The sequence below is a fragment of the Cyanistes caeruleus genome, chromosome 19, assembly GCF_971803275.1.
Source record: "Cyanistes caeruleus chromosome 19, bCyaCae1.hap1.1, whole genome shotgun sequence".
Classification (NCBI taxonomy): Eukaryota; Metazoa; Chordata; class Aves; order Passeriformes; family Paridae; genus Cyanistes; species Cyanistes caeruleus.
The window spans coordinates 1,830,840-1,850,475 of NC_141719.1; the positions used below are offsets into that span (position 1 = coordinate 1,830,840).

Genomic DNA, 19,636 nt, shown 5'->3' on the forward strand with positions numbered 1-19,636 from the left:
GTCTTATGAACTGCTTTTCTGATTAGCAATGAGATTATTTTTAAAAACTGAAAGATAATTATTTGGGAAACTGCTCAGGAAAATGTGTAGTAAAGATGAAACCCCATGGACTGAGTTACACTGGGGATACAATGCTGCTGCTCGCCCGTGTAGGTCAGTGTCAGAGGAGCTGTCCAAAACCCACAGGCCAGACCCTTGCAGCCAGTTCTGTTGTCCCCATGCAACCAAACAACTCAGACTTTGTGTCAAGTCCTGGGAAATGAGCTAAAGTCATTTCATTTTTTTGCATCATCTTGGGTTCTGGTAATAGCCTGACTGGTGTGTGTGAGCCCCACACCGATGGCACCAGTTGGACTCCTGTAACACCAGCACAGACTGACACTGAATTTGCTGCTGACAACCTGAAAGCCAGGTGAGCCTCCCTGAGCCCCAGCCAGCTGCAGAGGACAGCTGTGCCCCCAGCAGCACAGCCCCACGGGCTTTTGGGCCAGGCTGGTGAGCAGGTCCATGGGTCAGGGACACAGGTTGTGGCTCTGGGAATGGAGGCAGTTGTCCCCTGGGCAGCAGAACTGAGCCATCCCACAGGTGAACTGCTGTCCTACCTGTCCTGGCCAGTGACAGGAGCCAGGGAATGGCTGGAGCTGTGCCAGGGTGGGTCAGGTTGGATTTTAGGGAAAGGTTCTTTCCCCAGAGGGTGCTGGCCCTGCCCAGGATCCCCAGGGAATGGTGACATTCCCAAGGCTGCCAGAGCTCCAGGAGAGCTCGGACAGTGCTCCAGGGGTGCCCAGGGTGGGATTGTTGGGGGGTCTGGGCAGGATCAGGAGCTGCACTGGATGATTCTGGGGTCCCTCCCAGCTCAGGACATTCTGGGATTGCTCACAGGCACGACAGGCTGCTGATCCCTCTTTGCACACAGGGTCTCACCTTCACTGGTGCTCCCCAGCCCTGAGTGCAGGAAGAGGGAATGGTCACAGGCAGCTCTGCTGGGGCTTAGCAGAGGGAGAAGGGAGCAGGCATCGGGGCTTGGTGAGTGTCTGCCTGAGCATGCAGCTGCCTAAATCCCAGAGATTACTCACAGCAACCTCAGCACAAGAGTTACTGCTGAAGGAAAAACTTCAATGTCAAGAGCATGAGTAATAACCAAGCTGGCACTTAACGGTTCAAACAGAAGATAAGAGCTAAGGCTGGATTCTCAGAGGGCCCGTTTTATCTCTTTTATATATGTCACAACTGAAGAAATGAAGAATATAAAAGTTATTTATTAGTGTTTCGTTCCTGCAGTACTTTTATCATGTTGAGTGTGCGTTGACCCCACGGTACCACAGAACTGGAGAAGGGATTAACAGATTAAGGGAATCCTCTATCTCAGTAGGACCAGATTTGGGGGTGATCTTCACCCTCTGACCCCTTCACAGCTCTTCCCTGTTTGCTGGGGAAGCTGCTGTGCTACTCCTGCCCAGCTCCGAGCCTTCCCTCAGGGTGAAGAGCACACTTTGACCCTCTGGGCAGGAGGCTGGAGGTGCTCTGGTACAGGCACTTGCACTGGCCCAGGGGCCAGCTCTGCTTGTTGGGGGAGCCCATCACCAGGCTGCTCTTTCCCCACTCCTGCAGCAGCAGCCGCAGTGCTCAAGGTCCTGCCGAGTGGACATGGTGCAAGAACCAGCTGGAGCAGCCTGGCACTGACAGCAGAGGCACGGCAAGGTGAGACAGCTGCAAGGGCTGGAGAAAAGAAATTTAGACAGGAAAATGTAAGATCTCTGTGAGAGGTATCTAAGGTAGGAAAGAAAACAGGAGAAAGGAGGAGGGAAGCAACAAACTTCAGTAAGTACAAAATATATCTTAAGTTTCCTTGATTGTGTGATTCGGGTCTTGGCAATGCTCTGTATGCTGTCCTTGGCTGGAAAATGATCCTGCTGTCCTAGCTGTGAGTGAGGTGGCTCCAAAGTGGCAATTCCTGCTGCTGGGAGTTCTTGAGCTGAACAACAGAGCAGCTGGGGAGAGCAGACTGAGCTGCAGGGCTCAGCAGTGCCTGGGACTGCAGGGCAGAGAGCACCGTGGCTCACTGAGTGCAGCAGGAAAAGCTGAGTTGGACTCGAACAAGTTTAGATTGGTGCAGAAACGCAAAGCCTGGAGCATTTTGAAACATGGCATGTCGGGCTGAGCTAAACAGCAGTGAAAGGTGTGGCACTCCCAGTCTACACAGACCATCAGGGTGTTTACGTGGTACAGGCAGAGGGATTGCTCCGGGGCTTCAGGCACAGGAAAGGTCAATAATTAATTATTGAACAGATGGGACAGTTTTGCCTGCATCTTCCTACAATTTGACTGTGGCCAGGTGGTGACTGTCTTGAATCTGTGATCTGCAGTTAGTGTCTGTCACTGAGTAATTCTTGACCCCTGGAACATTTGCATGCTGTAAATGTATGAGGAATCCAAGGCTGTGCCCTTTGACAGAGCTCCAGGTAGGTCCTTGCACTGCGTCTGGTCTCACAGGCTGGGAGGGAAGCGGAGGATTTGAGGTCTGAGACAGGATGTGTGTGATAGACCCTTGCAGAGTGAATTTTAAACATTCTAGTTCAGTCCAGCAGCTGTGGTGTGGATGTTTAAGCTCAGAGATCACCTTTCTTAATTATTCCTGTTAGTGGGGTCCCTGTTATGGCTCATTGAAGGAAGCCAAGTGAGAAATGGGTGGGAGTAGGGTACTGGGGTGGATGTGGATCTGCTTGAACATCTCAGTGGGCATCAGGGAGTGCTTGGAAGAACCTTCATGTGCCAAGAACAATCCAAGTGTTCCTGGTCAAAATCACATGTGTTTGTTATTCTGACTATCAGGACAAACTCCAGCTGGAACATGGAAGAGCTTTCCAGGAAAGAAGGATCATCACAGGATGGGCAAAGGGCTGGCAAATACAGTTCTGGGTGCAGGCCTCTCTGGGCTGATCTGGGCAGACCAAGTGTGCTCTCAATGGCACTTTAGAGAACTGTGTTTTGACAGCTTTAATTCCTCTGATCTCATCTCACACAAAATGTCCTGGGTTTTGGCATCAGCATCACCCTTTTCAGAATGACTGGTACCTCTGAAGTAAACCAAATGGGAGTCTAGGGCAATTATAGCTTAAATTTAACATTCAAGATTGAAGTGTGGCTTGTTATTAATGACAAGCAAGTGAGAAAGAATCTTTTATAGTTCAGGTCACTCAACACTTCTCATCTCAAGGGCCTCTTTCCATTTGTCAATAACTTTGCTGAATGCCCAGGGCCAGGAGTCCTCATGGCACGTATCTGTCTTGTCCTGGATTTGTTTATAACATCATGCTGAAATCAGTGAAGTTGCATCAGAGGAGATTAGAGAAAACTACTTGATTTTTCCCATTTTTTTCCAAAATCCTTATGACTTTCACTTTGAGAAGCTCCAGCACATGCAGGCTGTGGAGCAGCACATGACATTTGGCAGAGGTGGTGGTGTGTATGTCAAGATGTGCCTCCTGCTATCCTAGAGAAAAGATGCCCAAATTTGGGAACATTAAAAGTGTTTGAAAAGCCCTGGTTCACACAGACTCAATGGGATCTAGCTGGAGTTTAGCACCTAAAACCTTGCAAGCGTTTGTCTGCACAGGCCATGCTGCAGTTCTGCTCTGTGGGTCTCTCTCTGTGAGCCCTGCTGGGGACAGGCTTGGGGGAGGAACAGAATATGGATGTGGAAGTCCTGGAAAATCATCCAGATTCTGGAGGGCAGAGGAGGAACACACAAGAAGGATCCTGGGGTGGAAATGGACTCAGGAGCCCAGGTGGGGACAACAGTAAAACAATATGGGGATCCAGGTGGGAGAAGGTAGGATTGGTCTGAGGACAAGTGATGCTGGTGGAGAGGTAGAAAGGGAAAAAGGTGACATGAGGCCACTTGGGACCTCAGAGCTGGAGGAGCTGGAGGATGAGTGAAAAACTGCCAGGAAAAAGGGCAGTAGGTCAATAACTAACATCATGTTGGGGTCACTGTGGATGGGCAGTCGAGGGGATGATGTCCAGGGTCTCTGGTCATGCCTGATGCTCTGGCTCTGTGCTGAAGGCACACAAGGCACCACTGCTGACTTCCCTGTCATGGAACAAATCTCCTGCTGGGCCCCTTGGATGTAGCCAGTGCTTTGGCTACTGCTTGGCTAACTGCAGACTTGTTCCCCAAATTAGAGGAGAATTAGCAGGTTTAAAAGCAGCTGGATCTCTCTATTCACTGACATAACCTTCTCTGTACCCCATGAGATGCAAGTAGCCCCAAAAGCTGAAAATTCACAATGAAACTGACACTCTCACCACCCTCAGCACAGAGCAGAGGCCGAGGGAAGCTTTGGGTCTGGAAAACAGGACACAGTGAAGGCACTGGAGGCTGGAAGAGTCTGTCCCAGCTGGTCCCACCCACACGCCGAGCTCAGAGTGGGACTCAGTTACAGCATTGTGTGAATAGGTGGGGCAAGGGTTGGGAGACCTGTCCCTTCCCTTGTCTGCAGAGATCTGTGTCACCAGGAGCTGGCAGCCTGTCTGCCCACGAGAAAAGGGCTGAGATGTCAGCCAGCACACTGCTGTATCATCTCCAGGGCCTTCCCCACATCTGTCAGGGCTCCACTCCTGCACAGCACTCTGACAGGAGAGGTGGGACAGGCAGGGTTCTCCCAAACAGCAGCCAGGTCAAACAGACATAGCAGAGGCACATGAAGGGCTGAGGCATGGCTGCACGAGGGGCTGTGCCCTCAGGAAAGGATGGGAAGAATAAGGGATGTAGCTGGGAAGAGAAGATGCTGCCCCTTGGCATCTCCAGAGTTCCCTGGCACAGACAGGGCTCTCTTGTGCTGCACAAGGTCAGCTCTGATGGCACGTGGCACTGGCAGAGGGGAGAAGGACCTGCTCTGTCCCACAGCCTGTGTCTGGGGCAGTCTCAGTGATGCTGACAGGCAAGGACAGCACAGGCTGCACTTTGCTCAGACAGCAAATAGCAGCACATTCTCAAGTCCTGCCAGAGCAGCTTCAGCACAAAGGTTTTCATGTGCTTGGCGATTTTCAGCTTGTAGCTCACCCAGATGTGGGTGGCATTTAGGTGACCTGCAAGAGGCCCTTTGTTCCCCAGACTCACAGACAAATACCAGTTTCCTCTTCCAGCTTCTAGAGGTGAACAGGTGACAGGTGTCAGCTGTTCTCTTCTTCTGTTTAGAAGTAGCTGAGCTGAGATTTTGCTGAGATATTAGCAATTCTAGGAAAACTTAACCCTGACATTTGATTCCTGGCTAAGCTGATAGCTTGCTAAAGAGAAAATCCAACACTAATAAAAAAATCTTATTTGCTTCTAAACACCGAAACTGCACTATTAGCAGATGTTTGTTTTCTGCTTCTGTTTTTTATTTTCACAGAAATATTTGCAGAAAATGTTGTTAGGATATTTTCTTAGCATTTCAGCCAGCGCTATCATTGCTCCAGTGCTCTCTTTCCAGGGAGGGCTCTCACGGGAGGCACAGGGCAGCACTAATGAGGGGCTCGCTGTGCTCCACTGCCCACAGCAGTCATGCTGAATCTTCCCTTATATGTCAGTCTTCCCAGAGTCTCAACCTTTCCCACCACTTCCATGATCTTCAGTCTTCGCCTCAAGGCCACCGCACCCAGCTTGGATAGTGGCGTGTGATGCCTGTAGTGATGGAAATGCTGGAGTTCTGCACCAAAATATTACACAATGTCTCTGTTTCCCACCCTCCTGACACTCCTCTGTGTGCTGGGTGTTTTCCATCTCCAGCTTCAGGGCCCACCTCTAGTGGGTGTCCTTAGGTCCAAGCAGGGAGCAGATTCCTGTTGTCCCCGAGGGATGGGAGAGCCAGGTCAGGATGTCACAGCCTTCCTGGGGTGACAGCCTGGCTGTACCAGCCCACACAGCCACAGAGTGGGAGAGGCTGAGAACACCTTGCCTTGGAAAATCCTCACCAGCTGCAGGACCCAAGAGTGTTTCACTGAGAGGGAGCCAGCAGGGAACACTCCCAGGCCAGAGCTTTGGCCAGCAGCTGGTCCTGGGAGAAGGCAGGAGGCTCTGGAGCTGTGAGGAGCCTCCTGAGAAGCAGTTTCACATCTACCTCAGATGCTCCTGGGAAAAGGGAGCACCATCTTCCCCACTCCTGCTGGCCTTGTTTGGGGGGTGTTTTTGAGCAGAAAGGTCAGAGACTAAACCGCTCCTCGTAAATAAAGTAAATAAAGTGCAGGGCACAGTGTGTGTGTGCAGCTGCCTCGGGCACCCACTGCACTTGGCCAGGGCTTCTCCCTGCTTTCTTCAGGTCAGGTGCTGCAGTTAAAAAAAGATGCTGGGCAGGTCAACAAAAGCAAGTGCTGCTCATTACAGAAGGAAAACCAACAACAGAGGGAATGGTGGGGCTGAAGAATTCAGTGCTTTCTCTGCTTCAGCTGCTCCTAGAGTGATTAACTTTAATGAAGTGATTAATGCAATTAACTAACTACAAAGGGGGAGAAATGTGGATTGAATAAGAGAAGAATCAGTTTGAGAGTGCTTACATAAATGAAATCCACTTATTTTCACCTCTGCAGCTGGGTCTGCTGAAATTCTGCTGAATTTGTCTAGATCATTTAAGGAGCCAGTGCCATCTCACAGCTCCTGGCAGCTCTCTCTGAGAACAAGGGCAGGGGCAAGATTTTGTCTGTCCTCAGGCAGGGAGAAGAAAGGATCCAGATATAAGGGATAATCCACATCATGGCAATAATGTGGCAATAATTTCACATCCTGTGAAATACTGGAACAGGTATCCAAATCTGCTATTTGGATTGCTGAAGGCTGGTACAAAGGCAGGGAGCAAGAATGTGGAGTGGTCATTCCCATCCAGTGTCTGTCTGGATGGTGCTGGGGAAGGAGGAGACAGCCAAGCTCTGTCTGGGTACCCCATGAGCTTTCAGAGGGTGTCCACTGCTGCAGGAGCTCCCTGGGAAGGGAGGACATCAGCAGCAGGACAGGATTAATGTCCAGACTGGTTGAGAGCAACTGGAGGAGCGTGAGAGAAGCAGATGCAGCCCTGTGCTGGTGCTGGCTCCCCCGGCACAGGTGGGACACACCTGTTCTTGTCTCGGGGAACCACAGGATGGGGATTCCTGCGGTGTGCCAAGCCCTGCCCGGAGGGGTTTGCTTTCTCCAGCCAGCTGCTGCCTCCTGCAGACCGGCCGAGGGGAGGAGAGCTCTGGGCACTGTCCCTGCAGAGCTCCCAGATCGCTGCCCACCTCAGCCAAGCCTCAGGGCACACTCTGCTCTGCCGACAGTCACAAATTTCCCTTCAGAATCATTTTCCAGTGGAAAAGTACCCTTATTTTACCAGCTCAGTAGATTTTTGTTGGGCAATCCAAAATGCCATCTCTCTGGCACCTTCACCATCCTGTGAGGGGATTCCCATGTCTCTTTACTCCTTACCTGCCAGCAAGGACCTAAGAAAACTCCTGGCAGAGTCGCAGGCTCCCCTGGCAGAGAGGAGGTGGCACCACGCTATGGCCACATGGCTTCTCCAGCGCCAGCTTTGGGGCACCAAACGCTTCCTGAGCCGGGGGGACACCACAGGTGGGCAGGATTCACATGTCAGAGCAGCCAGCTGGAGGGAGAAGGGGCTGTGACCCTTTGTCAGCTCGCAGGGTGGCACAGCCCACCTCTGTGTTTCAGCAGGATCTGGGGGTGTCTGAGCCTTTTTGCATCCCGATGTCCCCTGTGTGCCGAGCGCTGTGAGCAGGGAGGCAGAGCCTTTCGCTGCTGGTCCACAGGATGCTGTAAATCTTGGGGAGCTGCTGCTGTGAAGCCCTTCACAGCACCCAGCCTGCTGTCTATTGAGAAAAGCCAATACCCTTCTGTCTGTCAGATGGCACTTAACCGCCGCTGTTATTCTAGATGAGTGAACACTTGTGTTATATTTTCCAATAGCAAAAACTGGGGTCAGCAGGGTGTCTGCTGTTTTAGCCAAATCCAGATGGGGTTTTCCTATAAACAAGTGCACACAGAATATTTACACAGGCGATGGCACCTGACGCCTTAACACTTAGGCCATCCTATTGAGTAGCCACTCATACTATAAGTCACTTCAGTGCATTAAGTAAATATTTTAATATAGCCATGTCACTGTTTATTATATAATGGCGGGGGCCCAAATCTTGCCTAATGCTTGGTTAAAAAGTCAGTTTACACCATCCTTTACAGTGAATCAAAGAATGCATAAACGGGGCTCTTTTGTTACTCAGAGCTCTGTTTACTTTACTTTTCTGTAAACCTTTCGAAACACTTGCTTATAAGAGCTGATAGAACCCAGATTTTCCCCAGGGGCTGAGGTGTTCATGATGTCGGGAAGGTACCGCACAGAGTAATCAATGGAGTTTCCATTGAGCCGCCCCAAGCTCATCCCTCAATATCTGTCCCTAGTTCTGGTTGAAAACCGGCTTGGGGTGGCACAAACCAGCAGCTTCTGCTCCAGCACAGGTAGCTCTGACACACCTGGGGCCAGGTGCAGGTGGCAGCCACAGAGAACAGCATCTTTGGAGGTTCAGTCTGCATCAGGAAAGGATGTCTGGCTTCTTCTCCAGCTGAGGGATGTGTGAGGTGGGGACCAGAGGGATGAACTCATCTCTTTTCTTTATTGCCTTCTTCCTTCACTTGCCTTTTCACTCTCCCAGTGTTCACATTCTCTGCTTCACTCTGCATCCGTCAGGAGCCACGTGTGGATCTCACCTAAGGTCAGGGATCACAGAAACCCCTGACAACAGGAACTAGAGGCTGGGGGCTTCAAAGGTCCATCGCAGGTTGTGGCTCAGAAGGATTTGGGATGTTGCAGAGGATCATGTGGTCCTCTCAGCTCTGCCCACACTTCAGTTCTCTGCATCCAGCCCTAGGTCCACTTCTGGCAGGGCAGAAACTTGCCCTAAGCAGGACATGCATGGCACTTGGGAGGCACAAAATAATTCAAGACAGTCCCCCAGGACAGTCCCCACCAGTGCCAGGTTGCCCTCAGCACTTCTTGTACCTCTCCCAGCACCCTGGGCCTCAGAACAGCGGCCAAAACCTCTGCAGATGGGAGCTGGGGTGAGGTTAGGACACGGTAAAAGCCCATCTGTACCAGCCTGGCTCTGCCCTGCAGTGACATGCACGTTGTCCCAGAAAAAGAAAGGCCGTGCAGGGATTTTTGGGGAGGTTGTGGCTCCCTGTCCCTGACTCACAGCTGTCCACGTGCTCGGAAGAGAGCGCGGGTGCAGAACTGGCACGGAGGGGTTTGGGATGGAGGATTTTCCTGCAGAGGTTTTTCAGCTGGTCAAGGGGGTTCAGCTGCACAGGGATGAGCCATGTGCACACCCCTGGAGCTGGTGGCAGCAAAGGAGGAGCTGGAGCTGTTTTTCAGGGCTTCCCCTTGCAGACAGACAGTGGCGTTTGCAAAACAATGGTGGGACAGTGCTGGGCTCAGCTCACCTGTGAAAGGCAGGTAATTGCTGCCAGGAGATAAGGGCCTGGGGGAGAAAATGGGGGGTTTGGGAGCAAATAACAACTGAGCACACCTTGTGTCCCCCTCTGAGCTTGTTCCTGGGAGCCCCTGGCTGTGGAGCACCACAAAGCTTCATCTGCACCGAGCCCACCGCAGCCAGGGCAGGAAAGGCCTGCAGAGCATCGGGGAGGATGCAGGATGTGCTGTCACTGGGCCAGAACAAAGGGGTAGACAGACCCTGAAAGAGGGGACAGGAGAGGGCCAGGCTGCAGGGTGCTTTAGGTAGGAAGGAAATCCTTCCTCAGGCCAGTTGTTTGTGTGGCTGGGCTGTGAGCATCCACGGGGTGACGCTTCTCGCTGGCTGCTCTATCCAGCATCTGCTTTTGGTTACTCTGCCAAAACAAGCCTGTGTGTAATTCTAAAGCATTGGTTCTGGGTCTGATACGAATCAGAAAATCACCCCTCTGTGAGTTTCTGAGGTAACCAATGCCCACATCCTGCCCTGTGCCATACTACCAATGGTTACAGCACTCAGACCTCCCTGGAAGGTGAGAGGGGAGGTCTGGGGGTAGACAAAGGCTGCAGGTGGGTCCTTGAGCCCTTTTGGGTGGGCAGAGGGATGGCAGGGAGGGGAAGGGTCTCAGCCCTCCTGGAGCAGCACAGTGAGCTGCCCTCTCAGCTCAGTCTGGGCTTTGCTCCCCTCCCCAGGGCTCAGCCTGCCCTGTGCTGCTGCCCACGGCAGGGACACAACTTCCTGGGAAACAGCTCAACTTTGTGCTCCCATGTATTCACATCCATGTGCATCCTGGCTGTGGAGAGACAGAAACCCACAGCTCCCTCACAGACCAGCTCAGACTCTGTAGTTCAGCTCAGATTTTGTAGTTGAGCTAGCCTGGGGTGGTGAAGGACTGAGAGACATCTTGGAAGGCAAAATGCTGCAAGTGATGCTGCATCAGTGGGGGCTGAAGTACAGGAAAGCACACCTTGCTTTTTCCTGAGAGCCACCCAAGGATGCTGCTCAAGCCAGAGCAGCACCTGTGTCCCCTCCTGCTGGGGATGTCCCACCCCAACCCAAAGCTGTGCTCCCACACAGCTGTGGGCAGCAAGGTGAGTGTCACACCTGGAGCACCAACACCATGGCAGCTTGCTGAGGTCTGTGAGCACTGGGAGAGAGATCACCCTGTCCCTGCAGCCATGGTGGGGAGGACATGCTGGGGAGGACAGCAGTGCCAGTCCTGATACCCTGCAGCCAGCCACTGGCCCTCAGCCCACCCTCAGCTTCCTAGTCAGCAGAAGCTTCAACACCCTCACTGACCCTCTTGTCCCACTGCCAGAAAACCAGTCCCACCAGCAGCACGTGGGGATGGGTGAGGATGGGCTCTCACCCTGCTGCCTCCCTCCCCTGCCATGTGTGGACTGCAGCAGGAGTAGTGGAGTGTGAATTCTGAATCCCCTGGGTCCCTGGCCCCTGTAATATATTGTTCTCCATTTCCCCCAGGGCAGCCTTGTTCCATTGGATAATTGGAAAGTATTTATCTGTGTCATATTAAGACCCATTTGGGATAATTGGGAAATTGGCAGCCCTGGCCCTCCTTTGTTTAGACCAGGGTATAATTTGGTTAATGTTATTGTTTTTTTTAACTTTGCCACAAGAAGGCGGAAATTTAGATTCCATTATTTAGCAAGTAGCTCTGAGGAATGTCCTTTGGCAGCAGGGACCTGCAGTGGGGCCACAGAGCTCCTCACAGCCTTGGAGCATTTGGTGGGCACCTTGAGTCAGCCAGGCCTCAAGAGCCCTTGCCACAAATCTCCATCCTTTCCTGATCCAGTTCCTGCTCCCTGCCTGCTCTCCAGTGTGCCACACGCCAGACTGGAGAGGCTGTCCCTGCAGCACAGTGCTTTGTGCAGACAGGGACGATGGCAGCGGCTCCACTGGGGCAAAGGGCAGCTCAGCCTGGCTGAGCAGCTGGTCCCAACCACAGGGACATGACTGGAGGAGAGCATGGAATGCTCAGGGACCCTTCTCACCATCAGTCTGTTCCTAACCCTCTGTGCCTCAGAGTTTCCTTCAACCAAGCTGAGCATCTCCATGTCTAACACCTTGCAATTCTTCCCTAAATGTATTCTTTTGGAACCATCCAACCTTTTGGCGTGTGCAGCATCCTGCAGCAGAGAGCTCCACAGTGTAACTGTGAAGGGGGTGAGAAAATCTCTGCTTTTGTCTTTTTTAAATATCATGCTTAAGCACTTCCTTGGATCTCCTTAGTCCCTGTAGTGTGCAGTCATTTCTCATCAATGCTGTTTGGACCATTCCTGACTGGGCAGTCCTTCACACTGAGGTTTCCTGCCCCAGCCTTCTCCTCCCATCCCATTTAACATCCCTTTTGGTCATAGTTGTTCTTCTCTGTGGACAGTTTTCCCCATATACATTACTTTTCATTTGAATTTTTGTCACTCAGCCACTCAGTACCAGCATATGCTTCTGTAGCTTTCCACGTGAGGCATTTTTACCATGGAATCACAGAATCACAGAGTGGTTTGGATTGGAAGGAACCTTAAAGTCCATCTCATTCCACCCCACTTCCACTGCACCAAATTATTCCAAGCCCTGTCCAACCTGGCACTGAGTAACTGGACATTAGTAGGAAAATTCCTCTATCTCAGTCATCATGTTGATGATGATCAGCACAAGCCCTAGCATTTTCCTGCCTTTAGCTTTCAATAAAGCAAACCTAACTTATGCACCCTATTTCTAAATGCTATTATTCAATAACAGCTTTTCAGCAGCTTTTGGTGAGGGAAGTTCTTAGAAATGTTCCAAAAATCCAAGACCTCTCATATCACCTTAAAATGGTGCCTTAAAATAGTTCTGAGGCACCACAAAAGCCATTTGGACCACACACCTTCAGCTCTTCATTCCTGTTCCCTCAGCACATCCAGAGCTCTGAGCCATTTGTCCTGGCACTCCTCTCTCTTGCTGAACCTGCCTGCACCACTGAGGTCTTTGATGCTGAGATCCCACTTGGTCATGGTTAGGGAAGGTGAAATATGTTGATGTGAGTTGTAGCTTGGGGATGGGGATCCATTGGGATAATGCTGTTGCCTCAGAGAAAGCCATGGCTAGTGAACTTCTGGGCAGTTTGAGCAGACTGGGGAGATTTCCTCTCTCACTCCTAAACACTCCATCTTTCTTGCCAGGATACAGACAAAACCAGCAGTGGAGACAGTTCACCACATCCTGTCCTGTGTGTCCTTTCCAAGACAGGCTCAGCTCTTCCAGAAAGGATATTCCACCAGGAATCTGGATACTGGCTACCTGTCCTTGTACAACTGTGGGATAATAATTATTTTCTCTTTCTGTCATCACTGTCACTCAGGAAGAAAGAGATCTGTAACTCCTGTGCAGCTTCACTCTGTCCCCTGGTTGTTGCCCACGCAGCCAGGGAAGTGATTTCTTGGGTGTTGTGGCCCATGGTCAGTGAAATAAGAGACCAGTCATGAGATTTGCAACTGGACCTGGAGTCCCAGTTAAAGCCAAGCCTCGCCTCTTTCAATAACCTGTGCTTACCTAAACATGGCCCTTTTTGGTCACAGGCTTGGTGCTTTGAGTCTGGGTAATTTTGTAGATAAATTTAGACTGCAGGATATATTAAAATTTCTAGCCAGTAGGAGAGCGACGTTCTTGAACAGCCTTCGAAACCGGAAAGCAGGGACAAGGAACCTAGGCTGTTTGTAGATGGAACTTGATAAGTTAATGGAAGGGATTTCATGACATGACAGAAATGATCCTAGAGTGAAAAATTAAGTCATGGGATAATGGGCCTTGAATGTTTCATTTGTTTGTATCTTTGGAAGCATGCTTTAAAATGAGTGGTTCTTTGGTTCTTTATATTCTTTATTGCACTATGGTTTATCATCCCAAGCTCTGAGTTGCCTCAAGGAACCACACGTTTTCTTTCCTCCTGGTGGAGCCTTCACTTTTGGGATGAAAGATTTGCTTTCTTTCATAGCATTTTGGCTGGAGATGGGATCTGGATGTGCTGCTGTCGTGTCAGAGCACTCCTGTGTGAGGCACCTTGCCCACAGTAAGATGTTTCTTGGGCTTGGAGCCTTTTGCTCTTGGCTGGACTGTCAGGACCATGTGTCTTTTTTCCTTCTTTTATGGGATGAAGTGGGTGTTCCGCTGGGTTCACCCAGGAGTTTCACTTCGAACAGTCCTATGGGCATGGGGAGAACAGGTGGATTTTTAACTACTTTGGTCACTGAGAGAAAAGGCTGAGACAATTGGGGTTGTTGGGCCTGGAGAAGAGAAGCTTTGGGGTGACCTCATTGTGACCTGTCAGTACCTGAAGGGAGCTGCAAGGGAGATGGAGAGAGGCTGTTTACAAGGGCCTGGAGGGACAGAACAGGGAGAAATGACCTTAAACTGGCAGAGAGTAGGTTTAGATTGGCTGTTGGGAAGAAATTCCTCCCTGTGAGGATGGTGAGGGTGCTTCAACAATGCGTTTTTCAGAAAAGGGACTGCTCTGGAGAGCTGTGGAGGGCTCAGTGCTGATCCATGGCTGCAGACAGTGGAGAGGGAATCCCTTCCCAGCACAGCTCCAGTCCAGGTGTGCCCTGCAGTCCAAGTCCTGCTCCCAGCACTGCTGACCTCTGTGGGCTTAGTGGGGGATGAATGGCTTTGGAGCAAAGTGCTGTGGAGCAGTTCTAAGCTGCACATTCTCACATTCTCCCTTTGGACCTGCCATGCAGCTGTGGGCACTTTCTATTAAGTCTTCTCCATATTAAAGCGCATTTTAACGTCATCAGTGCACACAGGCAGGCAGGCTGTGCCCTGGTTTCTCTCAGGGGGTTTCCTGTTAGAAGTTCTTACCTGGCAGCTCTGTTCACGTGTGCCGTAGTGGAGGGTGGCACAGGATGCCCATCAAACCTCTGCCTTGGTCTCTCCCACTTATCACTTATCACCTGGGCCTTTTTCTGCTGCCTGTGTCAACAATCAAGGGCAAGAGACAGGGCTCTGGCCAAGAAGTTTCTCTGGGCTCTGAGCAAGGGGATGACAGGTTCTACAAAGATCAGCAGCTTCTCTTCCTCTCCTGGCCATTTGCTTTCTGGGGTAGCCAAAGGAATAGAGGCTCTGGGTCACCAGCCTGAAGTGCAGAGTTGGACATGACCCTGTCACCAGATAGGTTTTTATTCAGGGGTCAGAGCCACAGGCACTGGGCTGGAGAGTTGTCATATCACCACACACCCAATGCTTAGGGCAGCTCCGTGGTCTGGCTCAGGTCAGTCCCTGCTGCAGTAGGAACACGCCCCGTGGGCATGAGTCCTCTGCCAGCAGCCTGGGACCTTTCCCAAAGCCCTTCTGGGTCAGTCTGTGGCCTTTCCCACCCACTGAGTGCTCCCTCTGCCAACTCGAGCTGGCGAGGCCCCTGGGCTGGGCAGCAGGACCGTCCAAGGCCAGAGAGCTGATCCTGCCTCCAGCTCCTCTCCCTTTGAGAGCCACCCTCATCACTTCATTAATAGTGTTTGTCCCTGGGCCGTTTGTTCCTTCTCCTCCTCTGGCATCTATGAAGAGGCATGGGTCCAGTTTGTGCTCATTTTCCATTTCAAATCTCTGCCATGTTTTCTCTCCTTCAGAAAGATTTTGTTTATTGCATTTCTAAAATGTAACAAAATAAGGGAGACAAAGATCAGACATAACCACAAATACTGCAAAATTAGGGCACAGTTTAATGCTGCAGCCATAACCAAGGACATCAACACGACCTGCAAGAGAAGCCAATGTTTCCCTGCAGAAATGTGGGGAGGCAGCTGCTGGGAGGATTGCAAGGATAACCAGAAGAGCCTTTGGGGAGACCAGCAACAGCTCAACCTGTCTGGTGACAACAGAGACTTAATCCACATGCAGGAAGGACCTGAATTCAGAGCTGGGCTCCACAGGACTTCAGCAGATTCCCCCAGGATGCACAAACCCAGATCTGTATCATTCCATGCCAGCAGGACAAGCAGACCTGGGCTGGGACAGAACTGCCCTGTCCTGCACAGAGCTGTGGGACTGCATGGGCTGAGGAACCTCAGCTGGTGTGGGACTGCATGGGCTGAGGAACCTCAGCTGGTGTGGGACTGCATGGGCTGAGGAACCTCAGCTGGTGTGGGACTGCATGGGCTGAGGAACCTCAGCTGGTGTGGGACTGCATGGGCTGGGGAACCTCAGCTGGTGTGGGACTGCATGGGCTGAGGAACCTCAGCTGGTGTCTCTTTTCAGGCCCCTCATAAGCAAAAGAGCCTTGCAAGAGACACGAACAGCTTTGTGCTGGAGGACCAGGTGGACAGGTCCAGAAAAGCTCTCCATATTTGTATGGTGTTTTTCTGAGTCTAATGCAGTGCTATGAGAAAACTCAGCCTGGATTTTTGGATACTTGTGTCCATGAACTCTGGTATCTCAGATCAAATTTACAATGGGAAAGCTTTGAGGGCCTGGCTTCAGGAACCCCCCACACTTCCTTGGGATGAGAAACCTTCTCATTTCATAGCTGTCGGAGCTATGACTTGGGGGTAAGAGTAGTGCCAGTGTTAATGGCAACAGTGATGCTGACAACGTGGAGTACCAGGGTCACTTCCAGAGACCAGGGATTCCCATTCCACTGGAAAAGCTGAAAACCACAAGGTTTTGGTCAGGGCTGGATGTAAACCAAATTCTGAAAACAATACAATTCCTTTGAATTAGGAGCATGGTTTGTCCCTTGTAACCAGCCCAGGTTGCACTGCCACCAACAGAAACAACTCATTGTTAAACATTTATAAATTAAACAGAATCAAATCAAATTGTAGATTAGAAAGAAGTGCCATTTCTCTCAGCAGCTGCATTCTGCCAAGGCAGCTGGAGCAGGGCTGTCCCCAGGTGTGCAGGACCCTGTACCTGGTGTGATCCAAGCCTCACCAACCCCAGCACACAGCATGAGTCAGACCTGGGAAATCACAAGATTAGCTTGAAAGCAGTTCTGCAACCAGAACAAGCAGCAAGAACAAATCTGAGGCTGATAACTGCTTTTTGAGCCTTTTCAGCATACTTAGAACATTACTGCTTATTTTAAGATTTTTAAGTTTATTTTAAGATTACTTTAAAAACTACAAGTATGGTCCAGATTAATAAGATGTTTTATCTAACTCAGAACTATCTGCATATGCTGTCCAGTAAAGTTCTAACAGTATTTTTAGCATTTCACCACAGAAATAACCCTGGGCACAAGAGCAGGGCTAAGAACTGGTGGAAAATGCCAGGTAGCCCATGAACTGCAACACTTAAATGCTTCTAATCATAGAATAATACAATCACAGAATGTTTGGTGTTGTAGGGGACCTTAATGCTCATCCATTCCCACCTCCAGGAACGCACACCTTCCACTATCTCAGTCCCCTCAAACCTGGCCTTGAACTCTTGCAGGGATGGGGCAGCCTGGACAACCTGTGCTAGGGCCTTACCCCTTTCCTCTACTATTTTCCATCACTTAAAACTTCTCTCTATGAAAGAAATGAAGGAGAAATCACTCCTTTTCAAAACAGCTCCATGGGAGGGGGCTGAGGCCAGAGCTGAGCTTTTCCCCTGAGAGCAGCCCCTGTCCCCCACCAGGCGGCCCAGGCTGGAGGCCAGGAGCTGTCCTGGATGAACACAGCTGCCACTGCCCATCCCTGGGCTCTTCACTGCTGGCTAAGGCCTGCGGGCAGCTTGGAGCAGATATCAACGCTGGGAGTTGGGAGGCTGGGAAGGAGATCCTATCCTGAAACGCCTGGGGGTGCAAACAGCTGGCAAACCTCGCCGAGCTGGGGGTCACACTGTGACCAAACGCTGGGCGGGTTTGCCTCAAGTGAAGATTTTATGGTTCACACAGCTCTGTTTGCTGGGTCTTGGCACTGCCCCCACGGAGGGGTTGCACAAGAAGCTGCACAGGATCAGTTGTCGGCAAAGGGGGGATGGATCCAGGCTTGTGGAAGTTTTCCTTGGTTTGTTTCCTGTTCACTGAGAAAGCCCAGTGGATTCCAGGTGCTCCCCCTGCCCTGCAGCTCCTCTGCTGGAGCTGAAGTGGTGAGCAGGTCACTTCTCTAGGGCATGGGAGGAATGTGCAGATCTGTGGGAAACAGCCCATGGGCTGCATCGTGTGCTGGGATGGGGCTTTCTGCATCCCTGAGGAGCTCAGCGAGGGGAATCGTCCAGCAGGGACGTGGGCTGCAAGGCAAACCATGAGATAATAGCAGTGCTGGCAGCCCAAGGAGGTCAGGAGGAGAAAAGGTCTCTTGTCCTGGGTGTAGGGGGAAGTGGTCAGAGCTGCCTTGTGCCTTCCAAACCTGACACGGCTCTAAGGAGGACCAGACAGGATTCCTGCAGAGCTTGTGCACAGCAGGACTTGATCAGCATTTGCAACAAGCCAGTGCAAATGTCCACAGGGTATTTGCCCCCAGGAATCCAGAGCTACTCTTACTGCCTGAGCACTGTAAACACCAGCTAAAACACACCAAGTCCATGTTTAGTGAGATGGATTTATCAGCAACATTCCTGCAAGCAGAAGCCCAGGAATACAAACACACCACAACAAACACGTGAAGAATTTGATAAGGCTGAACTGCATCTCTGAACACCTCTCTCCTGGTTTTTCTCTCTGTGTATTTAAAGTTTTATGGCGGGTCACGATTGCTTAAGAGGTGCTGCCCATGCATTAAAGCCAAATGTATTTATTTCCACTTCAACTTCCAGCAGAGCAAACAGCAAAACCGGGGCAGATTTGGTGGATCTGATATGAGGAAGTGCAAGCTGTGCTCATTCCCACCTTGGTGGATGCAGGAGTGGCACAGGGGGAGAAGGTGGAAGGTGAGGGTGAGATGCATGGCTGAGCAGGGAAGAGCAGTGCACACCATCAAAGCTGCATCACCATAACCTGAGCAGGACCCAGCCTCATGGGAGTGTCATTCTACCATTTCTACTTGTTAGATGCCAAGTGCACCTCAAGGTGTTGTGTCCAACCCTGTACAGGCCACAGGCAGGAGCCAGGGCTCTCAATCCTGCAGAGATGCCTCAGGTCCAGCTGCTGTAGATGCTCCATCTCCTATTTTCCTTTCCTTTTGGGGTTTCTAAGGTGCATTTGTGGGATACAATGGCACTGAGCAGAGGAAGCAGTGTCTGTCCCTATGTTAGATCCCACAGGAGGGCTCAAGAGATGTTGGTTTAGCTGCAGGGAGTGGCAGATCCTAGCTCTGGTATTTTTGGTATACACCCTGGCAGGCAGCTCGCTCCTGGAAACTTAAAAAAAAAACCTGATGAGGGAGCTTGCTTGACATGTGGACACCTGAGGTGTGAAGGGGATTGCTAAGGCCTGAACAGTGAATTTTTCAATTTAGGAGTTTTCCAGCCGAAGAATTGGTTTTCTGGAAGATGAGCTGCTGACGCCAAAAGTGTTTCTCAGGGAGATAAAGTTTTTCCCCACTTCTAAAAATAATTTTTCATTTCAATGGTTCAGTTCATTTTTTCCTTAAGAAAAAGTTAAAAATGTTAAAAAATAAAAATATTTTCGAGTTATCCAATTATCTGCCCTAGCAGGACAGGCTCCAAACAGTCTGTGGTGTCTGTGGGCACTGCAGGGGCTGCCTGGGGGACAGGGGAGAAGGGAAGGGGATGTGGAAGGGCATGGTGAGAGGTGAGGGGTGAGGGGCAGCCTGTCTGGCTTTGCTGCACCCTTACCTCCTCAAGAGGGAGCAGAGGGAGGTGGGCAGCATCCAAGGGTGCCATTCCCTCTTGTCCTGTCATTGGAGCTGCCCCTCAGGAGGAGCTGCAGCCCCCAGGGAGGTCTGACCTCAGTGTCCTCTGCTCCAGGTGAAGAACCCAAGTGCCCTCAGGCACTCCTCGTGTGGCCCCTCAAGGCCCTTCATCACCTTCGTGCCCCTCATCCAGATGCTCTCTTAAACCTTTAGGTCCTTCTTGGATTGTGGCACCCAAAACTGCCCCAGCTTTTGAGGAGAGGCCTCCCAGCCCAGGGCAGAGAGGGACAATCTCCTCCCTCCCTGGCTGGCCATGCTGGGCCTGATGCCCCCAGGACACAGATGTCCCCCTGGCTCAGATCCAGCTTGGCCATGGCCCAGCACCCCCAGGGCTTTGCACAGCTGCTCTC

At 51.2% G+C, this 19,636-nt stretch overlaps 1 protein-coding gene and 1 long non-coding RNA gene across 4 annotated transcripts in view; one reads left to right on the forward strand and one right to left on the reverse strand.

The window, feature by feature from the left end:
- Positions 1-19,636, forward strand: part of MYOCD (myocardin) — a 216,381-nt gene that overhangs the window by 96,632 nt on the left and 100,113 nt on the right. The window lies entirely within an intron of this gene.
- LOC147649781 (uncharacterized) lies at positions 2,483-6,291 on the reverse strand. Its single transcript, XR_015277926.1, has 2 exons — positions 5,787-6,291; positions 2,483-5,668 (listed from the first exon to the last, which is right to left on the reverse strand). It is a non-coding gene; the product is annotated as an uncharacterized LOC147649781 (long non-coding RNA).